The 17131-nt window shown below is 57.7% G+C and overlaps 1 protein-coding gene and 1 long non-coding RNA gene across 2 annotated transcripts in view; one reads left to right on the forward strand and one right to left on the reverse strand.

Moving 5' to 3' along the window:
- STK10 (serine/threonine kinase 10) overlaps positions 1–17131 on the forward strand; it is an 85449-nt gene that overhangs the window by 2376 nt on the left and 65942 nt on the right. The window lies entirely within an intron of this gene.
- On the reverse strand, positions 862–4859 carry LOC118605077. Its single transcript, XR_004951887.1, has 2 exons — positions 4382–4859; positions 862–1968 (listed from the first exon to the last, which is right to left on the reverse strand). It is a non-coding gene; the product is annotated as an uncharacterized LOC118605077 (long non-coding RNA).

Raw genomic sequence — 17131 nt, forward strand, 5'->3', positions numbered from 1 at the left:
GAGACAAGGGGAAGCTAGACCGAGAGAGCTGTGTGCTGGCTGATACACCTGGACGATTTATTATGTTACCTGCCTGGCCTCTGTGGGTGACCCTCTGATCCGGCGCAACCTCGGGTTGCGTGTGTGGATACTGGGGCCCAGGGAGAGGAAGGAACTGGAACTCAAGGCTCAGGGCTCCAGCGTAACTAACACTTTCCTTGGTCGCCAGCTAAGGAAGACCCGTCCTGGATCAGAGAAGTGCTGCTTACTCAGCCCCTTATAGTTGAAGTTGAAGCTGGTGTCGTTTTACTAAAGACTAATGAGAGACCATAACTCCTTCCCACTTTATCGTTCTCTGGCACGGCCACCGTGGCAGTACAGGCCACACGTGCCATCTAGGTTTCATGGCTGGTACCAGAACTTGCATCTTGACACGGCACCTGGGGAACCAGTTGGCTGTGAGCTGGGGAAGCGATGGCCAGCGCCATCTCCTCTCGCTTTTCCAGAACCAGCAGGTCCCGTCAGCCAGGGTGGGGGGTGGGAGGTAAGGCCTTCCCGAGGACTTTCCTGGCATTCAAAACCTTAGAAATCCCAATTTATCGGATGCTGGTCAGGAGAGGACTCTGATGGCAGATTTCCTGAGGAGAGTCTTGCAGAGGCTCAAAGCCTAAACATTAGCAGTTTCAAGATAGGAAGCCCCCTTCCTCCTCCTCTTGAAAAGCCATCAGTCAAGCCTCAGGAGAAAAAAAAAAAACCAGGTAGGATTGATTTCTGAGCAGAGTCAAGCTTATCAGTCCCTAATCCTTATGCAACTGCAAATTGATTTCAGAAGATAGGCATTTCTAGTTCATCACTAGATACAAAGTAAAGGTCACAAGCTACATTGTTTCACAATTCTTGCCCTTAAAAATAATCTTTATTCTGAAAACAACGGAGAAAAGGGAGGAAGTGTTTCATGCCATGTTGAGTAGCAAAAAGCCGCCTTCAGCGGGGGCGCTTGCTATGTTAGCACGTGAATCAGGTCTCCACTCAGGCGGTGAACACGGACTAGGAGTGTGACCGCATGAAGGGCTGGCTTCGCAGGCCGACGTGATTTTTCTGCTGCTTGAAAATTGTATTGGTTTTGATCTTATGTTGTCTTCAAGCTTTTAATAGGTTTATGAGTTTGCGAAATTGGGGGTACACAAAAGTGTGTTTTTAATTAAAACAATCTAAGTCCCATCAATTGCTGTTGACATTTTGATGTATTTCCTTCCAGACTTTATTTTTGTGGTGAAAAGAAGATTTTGTAAAGCAGGGTTGTAATCATATACACCTACAGTGTTTTTTGTTTGTTTGTTTGTTTGTTTTTTATGCTATTCTTTTATTCCTAAGGCCTCCTCCTGTATTACTTTAAATACTTCACAAGTACCGTCTGGGAAGGCTCGGTGCCCACTTGATCTTGATCTTGTTAGATGTTTAAGTAATTTCTCTCTTTCTCTCCCTTTACTATTAAGTTAAAATTGATTCAGTGCTTATCATGTTCCAGGGGCTGTGGTGGGCACTTACATAATACTGTCGCTCTGCTGTAACGTAAACATGTGACCCTACAGATCCCGAGCTGCGAAAATCACGCAGTAAAACCAGACGCCTCGTTAGAAGAGTGGGGCTAAGGGTATGACACTTAGAAACGTCACCGGGAGCCCATCCGGAAAAAAAAAGACAAGAACCTAAAAAAAACAGTCGCTCAGTTTTACACACATCGTGCAGATAAATACAAAAGGATGACAATAAATATGGCACTGTACTGTAAAAAAGACGCGCGGAGAGCGGGCGGGGAGGGCTGCGGGGGAGGAAGCAGGATGGATAAGCCAGGTGGACGGCGCCAGATGTGGCTGGGCGGGGCCCAGAGCAGCGCACAGCTGTCGGAGGCACGCGCCTGCGCGTTCTGTGCATCCTTCGCCGCTCAGTTCTGCGCGGTGCGCGGTTTTCTGCGTTCACCCCGGGTTTCTGGAAGGCAAAACGGCACGTAAGCAAATGCGAAGTTAGCATTTTGATGACATTGTTCCCTAATAGCTTAGTGCTGCTGGGACAGGATCGACGTTTTGAGTGTAAGCATCGGAGCCAAGCTGACTGTACCCGGATGCACAGCGGCGGCCCTCCGATGCGGACCTCAGGTTCCCCCTGGCTCAGAGAGTCATTGTCAACCCACTTCCGTCGAGTGCCACATCCTGCCCTGCTGGCCCGGCCCAGAGGAGGTAGGAGGCAGCTGTCAGGCCTTTCCACCCCTCGCGGCCAGGGCCCTTCTCCCTTCACCCCCTTCTCCTGCCTAATGGTTTTAAAGCCTGGGGTTCCGTTCAGTGTGTCGTCGTCTCCCCTACCCCCACCCCCCTTTCCGGAAAGAGATCTGGCCGCAGGCAGTAACCTTGTTTCCGCTCAGCCTAGTGTTTTTAAACAGAAGCCTATGCTATTGTGAGGAGGTTCCTGGCTGGGTCCTGAAACCAAGGTGGCCTGAGCTTCCTGGGTGTGTGGCCCGCCCCACATCCGCTGGGGTTGTCCAATAGCTGATTTAGCCCTTGCCACACTGAGACTTGATGGTCGACTCCAGAGCAGGCCAGGGTGAAGTGAGTTGAACAACAAACCAGAGCCACAGCCCCCACTTTCAGCCAGGGCCCCCTGGCCTCCTCAGGTTGCCTGGATGAGGGGCTGCCATCCCCCCCCCACCGCCCCCAGCTGCTGCTGAGGGTGGTGGAAGAGCATGGTTAAGGGCAGAAATTTGGGGCTCAGGAGGACCTGGGTTTCCACTCCAAGCAAGTGACCCGCCTGCCCCTCTGAGCCTCGGGCTCTTGTCTGTAAATGGAGTTGATAATTTGGATAATTTAGCACCTACTTCCCACCCAGGAAGGGGGCAGGAAAGGAAGATAGTTTATCATTATTATTGATGCTCTTGGCATCAGATGGAGCAGGTCCTGGCCAGTTACTGCTGCTGAACTGGAGCCAAGGCAGAAAGACGAGCGTGTGTAGCTTGTCCTCTGCTCCAGGCCTTCCCGCCTCGCTGCCGTTTGGGGCAGGTAGTTCTTTGCCGTGGAGGACATCTTGCGCATCGTGGATGTTAGCAGCATCCTCACCTCCACCCCCTGCCGGCGACAGCCAGACATGTCTCTAGACATTGCCACATATCGGGGGCAAATCTCCACCCGCTGAGCACCACAGCCCCACACGAATGAACGCGCCTCGGTTCAGCTCGCGACGCCTCTGTGTGTCAGGGCCCTGGGTGCACGACAGAAGACTTGGGCCTTGCAGCCAGACAGCCCAGGGTTCAAGTCCCGGCCGCCCCACATAGCAGCCGTGCGTCGTTGAGCAGGTGGCTTGTCTCTGAGCCTCAGTGTCCCCATGTGTAGAGTGGGGCTGAGACGACTGCTCACCCCCCAGAGCTGCTCTGAGACTTGGGCGAGCGGCTCACACCAAGGGCGTGGCAGGCCGGTGGCCTCCCCCGCTGCGCTCGGCGTGACGTTGGGGAGGAAGGAGGGCGGTGTGCCGGGATGGGCGAGCGTGTCGGGACCAGGACAGGGTCGGCGGTGAGAGGGGGAGAGACTGTCACCTGGCAGTGCAGGTGAGATGGTGGCAGAAAGCTGGAAGCCAGGGCCCGGAGAGAGGCCGGACAGTGAGGCCCAAGGAGGCCGACAGGTGGCCTCGCGCCTAGTGTGGCCTATGCACAGGTTCGTGTACCTCCCACGTGGCTCAACCAAACCTGAAGTGACTGCCAACGTTTTGACGTCAAGGAATTTCACATAAAACCCCAGATTTCTGCCTTCTCTGGGACGATCAGATAAGCTGGTAGCACCCTGCCCGCACGCCCGTACGGCCGCATCTGCGGGGACCGAGACAGCCCCTGGGCCAGCCCTGTCCCAAGGACACGGGACGCAAGCCACGTGAGCCATCCAGCTTTTTCTGTTAGTCTCCTTCGAACAAGGAAAGAAACAGGAGAAGTGAATTTTAATAGCATGTCTTAGCGAAGGCAGTATGTCCAAAGTATCATCGTTTCACCATATAATCAGTGTAGAACGAAAGAAATAGTTAATGTTCTTTCACACCAAGTCTTTGAAATTGAGAAGTATTTCCCACTTACAGCACATCTCGGCCCGGACCAGCCATTTCTCAGGGGCTCAAAAGTGACATGTGACTACTGCATTGGGCGGTGCAGACCTGGTCTCGACTATCCACCCCCACCTCGAACCCTCCCCCGGGCCCATGCATCACGTTGTAGTGGCCTCCTCAAGCCTGGCGGTCAGTGGGTTTGGAAGCTGGGCTTGGCCTTGGGGCTGGCCAGACGGGACCAGATCTGGAATAGTATTTGAGGGCCATGCGAAGAGAGCCTTGACTGTGAAGCCGAGGAATTCGGATGTGACAGTTTTGTGCTCACCTAATGCCTTGCCTGCTCCAAGTCCCCAGGCCGGGCCAGGCCGGGCTTGTGTAACGTTAGAGAGGAGCTCTCTTCGGTGGTCACCAGAGGGGGGCGCGGCTCGCCCAGATAATCGGTGGATGCCAAAGCCGGGTTTCCTGGCTGCCCAAGGCCAGGGTGGCCACTGATGAGCGAAGGCTGGGGCAAAGTGACCACGTCTTCTTGGTGGCTGGAGCAGGCTGGGGTGGGACAGAAGGCCAGTGCTGTGGTTGGGGCCCAGAGAGAGGAAGCAGCTGATGATGGGAGGCAATCAGCCTGAGGATGAGATGTCATACGTGGATGGGAGGCATGGAAAATTCTAGAGAGCTAGGTGTGGTCGGAGGAAAGAGCAGAGAGGATGAGATGCTCACGTTGGCCAGGGATCAGCGGCGATGGCACAGGAATGTGCCTGGGGTCCCAGAGTTAGAGCCCGGCTCTCCCTCTTGCAGGTCGTGCGATGCAGAGACCTGCGCGCCTGTTTCTTTAGCTGCCCGATGGCAATAGGAATGGTGCTGCCTCATGGGGTTGTCGGAGGCTGTAATAACCCGGGCAAACCACTTGGTCCAGGATACTGGAAAAGCTCAAAGTGTTAGCCATTAAAATTATTAATTGAGCACCTACTGTGTGCCAGGCACTGTGGGTTCCAAGGTGAATGAGATAAGTGAGTAGGCATTTGGCTTGTGCTCCAGCCTTACCTGTTCATCATTTAACTTCTAGCCCCATAAAAGGTGGCCGGACATCCTCACGTCACACCCGATGAAGCAGAGGCCCAGAGAAGTGCCGTGACCTGCTGAGGGTCACACAGCTGTTCTGTGGCAAGGCTGGGACTTGAACCCAGGTCTCTCTAACCAGGAGCCTGTGCTTCCCACCGGACAGAACGGAGGAGAAGGCGAAGCAGCTCACTGGGAGGAGCGTGTCCGGGGCCACTTCAGCGTGGTGTCCCCCTGCGGCCTTGCCGTCTCCCTGCCCAGGGGTGTGACCGCCAGGCCTGTCACCGCCTCAGCCAGGGGCCGGCCCCCGATGGCGGCCTCTCGTGCAGAGGAAGTGGCGATGGGGGCAGGCCGGGCTAGCAGAGGAAGCGGCAGGGGAAGGGGGCGGGCGTCGGGGTGGGGGAGCGGGGTGATCCTGGGGCCCCGGTGGGTGTGGGGCTGCTGGTGCCGCAGTGGCGAGGCGCCGCGGGGTGCTGCCCCCAGGGCCGGGAGGAAGTTACCCGGAGGCGCCGCCTCCCCGCCCCCTCCCCGCCGCCCTCACCTTCCGCCTCCTCGCTGTTTCTTTCTCTTCTGCTTTCTCTCTGCTTTCCCCGCAGTGTTTCTTCTTCCTTCCCCCGTAGCTTACTTCTATTTTTCCTTGCTAACAGGTTACGTGAGAGCCAGAAGTCAGACCCTGAGCCTCGGGGGGCTATGCACCGCGCTGGTGACTAAAGAGTTAACTCTAACGGACTCTGTGCAGTGGAGGGGGGGGAGGGCGGGAGCCCAGGATGCCCAGCGCTTCCTGCCTCAGGACCTTTGCACTTCCCATGGCTTCCACCTGCCACCCAGCTCCTGTGGCTGCCCAGCTGGGGCTCCTTCTCATCCTCTGGGTGTCACCTCAGATGTTCCCTGAGGCCGGCCCTGACCAGGGGGCCAGCACCCTGCTATTGTCCTTCAGAGCTCCTGCCACAAACCGATTCTCTTGTGTGTGTCCTTGTTTGTTTTCTGTCCCAGAAGAGGTGAAGTCCCTGAGTGCAGGGCAGGGAGTTATGTGGATGTTACATGCTCAGTTAATTTCTGCTGAATGAATGAATGAATGAATGAATGAATGACGAGTGATTAATGCTGCACCCAGCGTCCGCCCTGTGAAGGCGAGTGCGGGCCCCGGCATCAGTGCCTGGCTTTCTCCTCACTTCACCGCCTCTTTGCTGTGTGACCTCGGGGAAGTCGCCTCACCTCTCTGAGCCTCAGTAGCCTTGGCCACGAAATGAGGCTCAAACTAGTGTGTCCCTCGGAGAATTCGTGAAGCTCGAGGCATGAGGCCAGCCCTCGACGCGGTGCCCGGCACAGACGCAGGAGAAGTGGATGTGACTTGTCGTCGTTGTGATGACGATGATTCTGTGGGGTGACTAGACTGTCCGGCTTCCTGAGGTGTGACAGAGGCAGATTCTCAGGTGGCTGCTCCTGGGTGGGCACTGGCGTGTGGGGGCCTCAGGGTTCAGCCTCAAGCTTATTCCTTTCTCGCTGTGTTAGTTGTGAGGATCAGTTACAAGGAAAACCACGAGCCAGTGAAGGTGCAGGCCCCAGCCCAGCCTTCGAGTTCGCCGCCAGTGGGGGCTGGTGGGGGTGGCAGTCTCTACCCTGTGCCTGCCCCTTGGCCAGTCAGTCCCGGGTGGCCGGGGCCACTCTGGGTGGCCGAAGAGCAGCACTCGCGCCCTGGAGGGATCCTTCTTCCCTCCACCCTCCTTCCTGGAAAGCCTGCCCTGCCCTGTCTGCCAGCCCAGGCTGTGCTCCCGGCCCTCCGAGGCAGTGACCACCGTCAAAGCCGGCTTTGTCACTCTGCGCCAGTGACCCCGTCGGAGCTGGCAGGCCTCTCTGCTAGCCCCGGGACTCTCTCTGCCTTTGGTTTGCCCCTCTGCGCTCCGGTGCCAAGCCACCTTCTTCCTCGAGCTCCCTCACCACCCACCCCCACTTTGAGGCGACAGAAAACCCATCTGGGGCTGAGGAGGGGTGACTGGTGTGCCTCTCTGTCAGCGAGGGACCTGGGCCAGCGCCGTCTGGTCCGTCTGCAGGCCTGTCTGCCGCAGCCAGCACGGCGCACCTCACAAGACCCCCGAAGCACCCACACCTCTCTCTAGAGTCCCGCCTCAGAGGCTCTCGACTTGGAGGTGATTTTTATCCCACAAGTTCTAGCTCGGCCATTGTCTTTGCTGTGCAACCTTGGGCCAGTGATACTTGTCGTAATACCTGTCACAAGCGGGACATAGGTGTCTTTACACTGTGATCTTATGAGGCCAGTGCCCAAGGACACAGAGCCAGGACGTGGCGGAACTGGCCAAGCTCAACTTCTCATCCAAGTTATAGTCAGTGTTAGTGAGGGCGCGGGGCGGGGTGGACGGTACCCGCCTGTGTGACCAGTGAGGGTATCCAGTAGCCCGGCCATTTGGAGAGCCATCTGGCAACAGGTCAGTCAAGTCCCAGGCTTTTGGATTCAGCACCGTGTGACCAGCGTCAAGGGCCTGGCGGTGGGGACTTGTCAGTCAGGGACACAGTCCGCCACTGCCGCAGGCGATGCCGTGGAAGTGTGTCGTCATCCGAAGGGCCGCTCATGACATCCCGTAGCCAGATAACAGGGAAGATGACAAGTCAGCGTGTGCAGTTTAATCCCCTTGTTATAAAGCAAGGAAAAACGTATTCGTAGAGAGAGTGAATACTAAGTAAACATCTGTGGGACCCTCGCTACGGCCCAGCCCTGTTCTAAGCGTCTGTCATATACATTAACTCACTGGATGCTCGCGACAGCCCGCGGGCCGCGGAACTGCTGACGTCTTTACGGAGGAGGCAAGTGAGGGACAGAGAGCTCAGTCCGTCTCCTGGGGCCACACAGCTGGGAGGCGTCAGGGCGATTGCCAGACCTATTCCGGTACACCTGCAGGAGAAACACGGGGAGATGCACAAGGCCCCGGAGTGGGTTTTTTTTTCCTTTGTGCCATTAGATTTGGAGGATTCTCTTTAATGAGTTTATATATTACTTTAGAGAATGAAAAAAAAAAAAAAAAACAGGACAAAACCTGAATCCCTGAGGTTCGGGACTTCCTGGGCAGCAGGGCTGCTAAGCGCACGTTCCCCAAGGTTGCTGTGAAGGTCAAGGAGGGAAAGCCTGAGGCGCCGGGCGGTGCGGGACTCGCGGAGGAGGCCCGGGGTGCCCGGGGTGCCCGGGGTGCGGGGCTTCCTTCCTCTCTCCCCGTCCCTGCTGCTGACCCCAGGCCCTCCTCCTGCCGTGACTCAGCACCTGTCCTACGCTGGCGGGAGGCAGCCTGGGAAACGTGGGAGCCAGGCCGCACGGAGGCGGAGCCCACATCCCCTTTCTCACCTCCTTTATCAGCGGCAGGCAGGCTCGGATTCCCCGTCACTTCTGAATGGCCGAGGTCTGTAGGCGCCCACGTTCCTCGCCAAGTTGGACAGGTCGCCCGGGTTTTCGGCCAGGGCCGTGGCGCGGTGTCTTTGGGGCCAGCCCTGTTTGGGTTGGGGTGTTTTACTTGCCGGCTCAGCGTCCCCCCGCCGCGTGAGGATGGCTGTCCAGGCTTCTCCTTCCCAAGGGAGGGGGCACCGAATGCCTGTCGCTGGAAGCCGTGCCACTCCTCTGCATGACCTTTGTCATCCTTCAGTGTCACCTGTTCTGAAACCAAGCCGTCTCATGTGTTGCTGAGTTGAACTTGGCCCCGGCAGTTACTGACTGGGAAGTGGTTTCTTTCTACTTGGTAGGGCTCGTTAACGGTGTATGTCCGGGCCCGTCACAGCCGTGGGCCCCTCCCAGGTAAAGAGAACCCCTCTTCCCAAACTGGGGAACCACCTAGCGGTTCAGGAATCTAAATGTGGTGAGAAAATGGACTTCTCGTCACTTTCCTTTTTCTTATGTGGATGGCGCCTGATTTCTCTCTGCAAGGCGGTGTAAACACCAATGCATTCAACCATCCTCCATCCTCCCATCCATCCTCCATCCTCCCATCCATCCTCCATCCTCCCATCCATCCTCCCATCCATCCTCCCATCCATCCTCCATCCATCCTTCCATTCATCCACCCGCCCACCCTCCTTTTCGTCCATCCACATTCTCCCATCTTTCCGTTTACCTGCGCCCTGATGTTCCCATGTATCCACTGGCTGTTCTGTGCCCGGCTGTGGAGTAGAAGAAAATGAATTGGACATGGGCTTAGCCTTTCCGAGCACAAACGGCTACGGCACCAGGCGGTCTGCGACAATAAGGTGTGAGGCCCTAATAAGGCGTTCTAGCAGAGGAGCGGGAAGGGGTTCTGGGAGCATATTCCGGGGTGGGCTCTGGCCGAGTTAGGCTTTGGCAGAGAGTTAATAAACAGGGATGCGGAAGGCACCGCAGGTAGAGGAAAGAACATAAAGGTGCGGAGGTAGGAAGCAGGAGAACACGTGCTGTAGCGGGGGATGGACGTCGCGGGAAGATGGACGTCGCAGGGGGACGGACATGGCGGGCGAAGAATGGACGTAGAAGGGGATGGACGTAGGGGGGTGGACGCAGGGGGAAATTGACGTCGGGGAGATGGACGTCGCGGGGGGATGGACGTCGCGGGGAGGGGGATGGACGTCGCGGGGGGACATGGACGTCGCGGGGAGGGGGATGGACGTCGCGGGGGGAGATGGACGTCGCGGGGGGGACATGGACGTCGCGGGGGGACATGGACATCGCGGGGGGAGATGGACGTCGCGGGGGGACATGGACGTCGCGGGGGGAGATGGGCGTCGCGGGGAGATGGGCGTCGCGGGGGATGGACATGGCGGGGGGGACATGGACGTCGCGGGGGGACATGGACGTCGCGGGGGGAGATGGACGTCGCGGGGGGGACATGGACGTCGCGGGGGGAGATGGACGTGGCGGGGGATGGACATGGCGGGGGGGGGGGGGGAGATGGGCGTCGCGGGGAGATGGGCGTCGCGGGGGATGGACGCAGGGGGCTGGTGGGGCCCTGGAAAGGTAGGCCGGGCGGCAATCCAGGACCGCACCTGCCCGGCCAGGAGTGCTGGGCTTCATCGCCGAGCAGCAGGGAGCCGCTGGCGGTTCGACCTGGGAGTGTTTCTGGGTGAAGGCAGCACAGGAAGGGGTGGAGGAGGGGGGCCCACACAGCGCGTGGTGGCAGGAGGCCCCCGTGGGCCAGCTTCTAAGGGGAAAGGGCCCCGGGCAGCAGGCCAGCCCCAGTGTCTGTCCGACGGCCACTTCCTAGCTCTGTGACCGAGGACACGTCGCCTCCTCTACCTGGGCCTTCTTTTTCTCTTCTGTAAAGGTGACCATCCTTTGACATACCTCATGGACCTGTGCTGGAGGCAGGCGGGTGCCCCTCCTGCCTCCGGAGACCACAGGCCTTTTTGATCCGCGGCCCACAAGGACTCGGGGCTCAGGAGGGCCGGGCGGGGGTGCATGCACAGCTCCGCTCCGGGACTGACTCGAGCCTGCCGCCCAGGGCGCTGTGGCGTCCGAACCCAAGGCCACATCAGCCGGCCAGGCCCTGTGTCCTCAGACCACCCCGCTTGGATTTATGTCGGCCTGTCCCCTGCACGTTGCCGGTTCTGCTGGGATCCTGGTTCCCTCTGGGGCCACGTTTCCTCCCTCAGTAGAGTCCAAGCCTTTCCCGCAATTGGCCATGGTCACATCATGTAGGGAGACCACAGCCGTATGTTACGGGACACAGATCAAGCTCCTTCTTGGTTCCTGTGGCCTGAACCTCACTTGACACATGTCTGGCATAGCCACCCAGAATCGTGGGGGCGGGGGGGACGGGGAAAATAGAAGCCTTTAGCCTTGACTGCTCTATTCTTTGGCTCTGACCCACACGCCCCCACCACTCATCTGACAGGTCAGCTGCGAGCTGTCCCTCACGCCCCTGCCTGGCCCGGTTGCTAGGCGACCTCCCTGGCCAGTGATCCCGCCCCAGCCTCTTCTACCCACTCTCTGCACCCAGCCCTTTCTTTCTTCCTAGAAAAAGAAATACCTGTTTCCAAGGCTCGGCCTGGGATGTGGGAGCGGGTTCGAGGTGCCCCCTCACCTCTGTGAGTGACAGTGCAGTCTCTGCCAGGTGCAGCCTCGTGTGCAGAGCTGCCTGCTAGAACTTTCGGTAGGGATAGAATGTCGTGCATCTGCTCTATTAAACGTGCTAGCCACTGACCACACTTGGTCATTAAGTGCCTGAAATGTGGCTAGTGCGACCGGGAAACTAAAAACTTAATTCCATGTAATTCCAGGTAATTTAAGTAGCCACAGTGCGGCTCGCAGCTGCCCCATGGGAGAGCACAGCACAAGTGGGTTCTTGGGAGGACAGACAAGGTCAAGATAGACGAGGTCTCACTTTCTGGGCACCAACGCTGGTCTGTCCTCGCTGGGACCCCTGTGGACGACTGCCAGATGTCGCCGGGTGAAATGAACTGTCAAGCACCTGCGTTCCGCATGCCGTTTCCGTGCAAAGGCACACAGTTTTCCCAGAGTTCTAACTTAGATGTGATTGAGTTATCCTGCCTTGCTGACTTGTTATGGCTCAGCTATTTTTTTTCCTCAGTGCTCTAGTATCTTCCTGTTTATCACTTTAAAGCATCGCTCACTATCCCACCAAGTTAATTCCGCCATCGTCATGCAGTTGGACTTGGATGTTACTTCCACTTTTTTTTTTTTTTTGCCATTAGTGCGGACCAATGGGAGCATCATCTCGGTACATTTCTTTCGTTTTCTTTTTTTGGAATTATTTCCTGGCCTTAAATTCTCAGGAATGAGGGATAACAGCCTCAAAGGGTGTTCGTACAGCTCTTAAAACCTGCTGCTGATTTTGGTCTTTGAAAGGCGGAATCTGTCTCCACTCCTGTCAGGGATGAGTACCCACTCTACTGCTGGTTTTGCCACTGGCCCTGGAGGTGGTCATTATTTTCTGTTTTGTTAATTTAACGAGTGTAAAACGATCCTCTCCACCTTTTTGGAGGCAGATTCTTTTGGCAGAGGAACCCGTGGTTTCTGTTTGCCTGTCCCCCTTGTGACCACCCCTGAGGACCAGTCAGCCCCTCTGAGAGGCCTTGGTGAAGGGCACTTTGAAGGTCACGAAGCGCTTGGAGGCGAAGGTGGGCCTCCGTGTGCATGCATTGCATGGGGAAGGACGTCCACAGACATTCGCTCTTGGTTGGACCACCCGCAGAGATGGCGAGCTACGTTTTTTTTTTTTTTTTTTTTGGTGGTCAGTGGCACAAGTCCAGAAAGGAGTTTATTGGCTCCTGTAAGCGAACAGTCTGCGGGCAGATCTGGGCTTCGGGATCAGCTGGTCCCAGCTATCCTCAGCGCCTGCCCGGCCCTGCCCTGCCCGGCCCTCCGGCAGCTCCTCTGGCTCCCAGACCCGAAGCGCTGCCAGGCACCGTCCCTTGCGTCTGCGGGAACTGTCCCCTGCGGGCCCTTCTGCCCTTTTCATTCTCATTTGCTCTGCTTGAGGCAAGGCCGTGTTCTTCCGTTCTGCAGATCAGGGGACTGTCACAGAGTGCGCCCTCATGACGATGCTCACCCTTGTGGACCGTTTCCTCATCTGCAGGATGGGGGTTGGGGAGGTGGGGCTTCACGAACGGTGGCTAGCGTTCTTGCTGGCCCCTAAGTTCTGTGGTATCTACGCCTTCACTGGAGGAGGAGGCTGGGGACGCAGTGACCAGCCTGCAGCCGAGAGAGCAGGGGAGGGCCCGGGCGCTGTCCCCACTTGGCTGCCACTGTGCAGCTGACTTTCAGGAAGCCCTCGGCCCCCGACGGGGCTGGCTGGGCCCCTTGGGTGGGGCAGGGCTCCTGGCAGGGCTGCCCCTACCTCCTCCAGGCTGGGCCTCACGCCACACAAGGGGGAGGATTGTTCCCACGGCGGTGCCGGGGCCGGAAAGCACAAGTGGCCACTGTGCGTGTGCTCACAGGGCGTGGGCTGAGGCGTCCGTCGCTGCCCGCCAGCCGTGCAGGGCAGCGTGGCAGCTCCCCCACCCTTCGCTGGACCCCGGCCCTGCCGCAGCCGGTGGGAGAGACGGACGTCGGAGGCCACAGGCAGCCCCTTGTTCTTTTTTGCGACTCCTTGCCTGTCACCTCCCACGGGGGGCCCTGTTCACTTGGACCCCCCTCAGCTTTCCAAGGCCCAGCCTTTCCCCAGGGTGCCCTCACGTGGGACCACCGAGGTCGTGGGCAGCGTCTCCCTACCCTCCTGTTGTGCAGAGAGGGAAACCGAGGCCCGCAGATGACCTTTGCAGAATTTACAGGCCCTTCTCGCAAAATGGTCAGGAACGCGGACTTGGAGGCCACACAGGCCGCGATTCAACCCCCGGCCCTGTCATCTTCCTGCTGTGCGACTTCGTGCAAGTGACTTGACCTCTCCGAGCATCAGTTTTCTTATATAAAAACAAGGCTCTTAATAACGGTACCTCCCTGGTCTAACAGTTAACGGAAGGGGTCAGACGGTGTCCTCTTGTGCCCGCTCTAGGCTCTGCTGCTTTAGTTCTTGGCTCAGCTAGTTTCATTTTCAGGTTCCGCTGGGGGCAGGATGGCCCAGCGGTCCCCAGGCCTGCCTCAGGAGGCTAGAGGTACAGCAGGGTTTGGGGCCATCCCAGGGGGCTCAGTAGTTGTTTTGAGGTTGCCTTTCACTGGCTGACCCAATCACGTCCCTAGCCCCCAGCCGGTCCCTGTGTTCTGATTGGCCAGCATGAATCACCCACTTCCAGAGAAGAGGGCGGAATCCGCTCCACCGACCCTTAGGGCCTGGGAATGAGGGCGGGGTAGTTCTGCAGAAAGACCAGGGAAAGATGAATTATGTTAATGGGAGGGCAATGACCCTGGCCGACAAATGGCCCCCTCTCGTCCGCAGCCGTCCAGTTCGCTAGAAAAGCGCTTGGCTCTCACGTGGGCTCAGTAAATGATGGTCGAGTGATGAATAGGAAGTAAGCCGATTCCTAGTGTAGTGCAAAGAGCACTGTGCTGGGAGTCAGGAGGTGACCACAGGTCACAGTCCTGGGTGGGTCCCGTTACCTCTCTGAGCCTCATTCTGCTCACCTGAGAAACAGGCACGATGGCCAACACCTGTATCAGTGGCGCGTGGGCAGATTAAATTCTGGCCTGCCACGCGGGCTGTTTATTGTCTGTGGTTGTCATTTTCTTTAGCGGAGAGAGAGAGAGACCGGGGAGCGCTGGGCAGTCGCCAAGGAGCATTCAGGCAGGCTTGCGTTTTGATCCAGCCCTCGTCCCCCCACTTGCTGTGTGACCTGAAGCACATCGGCGCGCCTCTCTGAGCCCCATCTGTTTCCTCACGCGTCCGTTGGGAATGCCGATGTTTTCCTCCAGGGGGTGGACGGAAGGCGAAGTGAGAAATTCTGTTTAAGGCCGGCCTCGGTGCGGAGCGAACGCTCACGCGGCATTAGCCGCCTTCATCGTCAGCCATCATTATGTCCTCCGGGACCACAAGGTGATGAATTGCTGCCTCAGCCAGGCTTTTAAAGAATTTAATTTTGGCCAAGTCACTTCGTGCGCCACGATGGCTGCCGACCTCTTCCTGGCGGGCACTGGCTGCTGAAATCTGAGCCAGATGCTCGGCGTGGTGATAGGAGCCTTGCCGGAGGCCCAGTCCCGTGGCCAGTGCTGCCCTTCAGGGTGGTGGGCGAGCAGGTTCTGTGCACGCCTGGAAAACGGTCCCCACCTGGGCCTCCCCACCGCCAGGAGGAAACATCCCTTCCCAGGAAACCCAGGGGAAAAGTGACATGCAGCCTCCTCTGCCAGCGAAAGGTGACTGATGGAGGGGTGGCCTTCACCCCGCTCGGCCCAGCCCCTTGCTGCTCTGGCCGGGGGCTGGGAGCACAGGGTCAAGGCCCCCGCCAAGCCCTGCAGCCATGAGGCGGTGAGTGTCGTGTGGTGTGAACGGGTGTTTCGATGGTCCTCTGGTGTGACAGAGAAAGTCAGAAGGAAACGGAAGGCCCATGATCAGTTGATAGAGCAAGAGTGTATGTGCGAGCACCTGGCTGTTTAATCGGAGTTTAGGGGAGCGGCCCCCCTCAGGGAGGGCTGCGTGGGCGGGTGGAGTTCTCCAACAAGGACTGACCCACCTGGAATTCCCTCCCCTGAACTGGGCTCCTGGGCTGGATGTGGATGGTTCTTAGGCTGACTTGGAAGGGTCTGTGATGAGGAAGAACGTGGCCCCCAGCAGCAGGATTCCCCAAAGCCGCTGGGGGCTCCGCCTCAGTGTCCTCATCTGTACAGGAGAAAGGAGGAGCAGCTGTGTGATCAGGTGCTTGAGGAGACGAACGAGTCAGCACATGTTTGACGTGGGGGCCAGTGTCCCCTGCAGAGCGGGGCCCAGGACCCTGGGGACTTTGCAGCGCCATTCAACAGAAACATTTACCTAGATTGAGAATCAATTTATACAGCAATGTAAGAATTGCCTGCTGGCGTCTGTCCCTTCCAGAAGGCTCCATGGTGAGAGTCAGCACCCCACCCCCCCGGTTCCCTCTCCGCCCTCATGGGCAGCCGTCCCCCCACTAGTGCTGGACAGGGGGCGTCTCCAGCTGGACCGCGAGCTCTTTGAGGCTGGGGGAGGGTTCCTCTGCCTCCCAGTCATGAGTGCCCAGTGCAGGGCTGGCCTGGGAACACTCGTAGGTGTCTGCTGGCGCTGGCCCTGGGGACTTCTGAGTTCCAGAGATGACAGGGAGGCCGTGCACAGTGGTGGAAAGTGCACTTAGAGGACCCAGATTTAGATTCCGGTGCCATCCCCGCAGTTCCAGTCACGTGACCTCTCTAAGCCCGGACTCGCCTGTCTGTAGAGCGGGGGCACCGAGGTGCGGTTCCCGTGGCGATCGCACACGCTGCCGTGAATGCCCGTCGTCCTCCACGGGGTGAGGGGTGCAGGCGTGAAGGCCAGGGGCGTGTGCAGTGGACCAGGTTGCAGAGCCTCCTGGAAGGACGGTCCCCCGGGAGGCCCCTCGGCGGAGGCCAGCCTGGCCGCTCAGACCGCAGGTCAGCTGTTTTCCCGGGCTTCCCGGCAGGTTGCTGTCAGAGGCTCCACGTGCTCGGCGTTGCGGGGACGTGCGGACCCCGGCAGCACAGCGGGCGGATGCTCACCGGGCCGCCCGAGGCGACCGGGGTCCTGCTCCTTTCCCCGGGACACCAGCTCGTCGAGGTGGAGTCGCTCGCATCACTCACACGGGCGATTCTCTCCTGCCCTCACTTTTTAAATTGTTGTCAAATATGCATAACAGAAAATTGACCATTTTAGCCATGGCTTAGTGTACAGTTCACGGGCATTCAGTACACTCACAATGCTGTGCATTACCCACCATCCCTCTCCAGGGCGTTCCCATCATCCCAGACAGAAACTCTGTCCCCAGTAAACACTCACCACCCACCAGCCCCTCGTAACCTCCCTTCTACTTCCTGTCTCTATGAATCGAACTGTTCCAGGGACCTCAGTAGGTGGGATCATACAGTATGTGTCCGTTCGCGACTGGCCCGTTTCGCTCAGCGTGATGTCCTGAAGTTTTCATCCATGTCGTGGCACGTGTCAGAATGTCCTTCCTTTTTCAAGGCTGACTGATATTCCCTTGACTGTATATTCCACATTTTGTTTATCATTCAGCGGCTGATGGACACGTGGGTTGGTTCCACCTTTTGGCTGCTGTGAGCACTGGGGTCCAGGTATCTGCTCGAATCCCTGTTTTCAGTTCTTTCGCTGACAGACCCAGGACTGGAACCACTGGGCCACCTGGGAGTTCTGTGTGTCACCTTTTGAGAAACTGCCACAGTTTTCCACGGTGACTCTACCCTTTTACATTCCTACCAGCAGTGCAGAAAGGTTCCAATTTCTCCACATCATCACCAGCACTTATTTATTTTTTTTCATTTATAGGCTTCCTTGTAGGTGTGAAATTCTCTCATTTTTCATCAAGTAATAAACAGTCATTTAAAAAAAAAAAAAAACGCCCACGCGAAATGCACCGAGGAAGCCCTTCGGCGTAACGGGTAGGCGCTTCTGTATCACGAACC

Source organism: Rousettus aegyptiacus, unplaced genomic scaffold, assembly GCF_014176215.1.
Source record: "Rousettus aegyptiacus isolate mRouAeg1 unplaced genomic scaffold, mRouAeg1.p scaffold_m13_p_7, whole genome shotgun sequence".
NCBI classification, from domain to species: domain Eukaryota; kingdom Metazoa; phylum Chordata; class Mammalia; order Chiroptera; family Pteropodidae; genus Rousettus; species Rousettus aegyptiacus.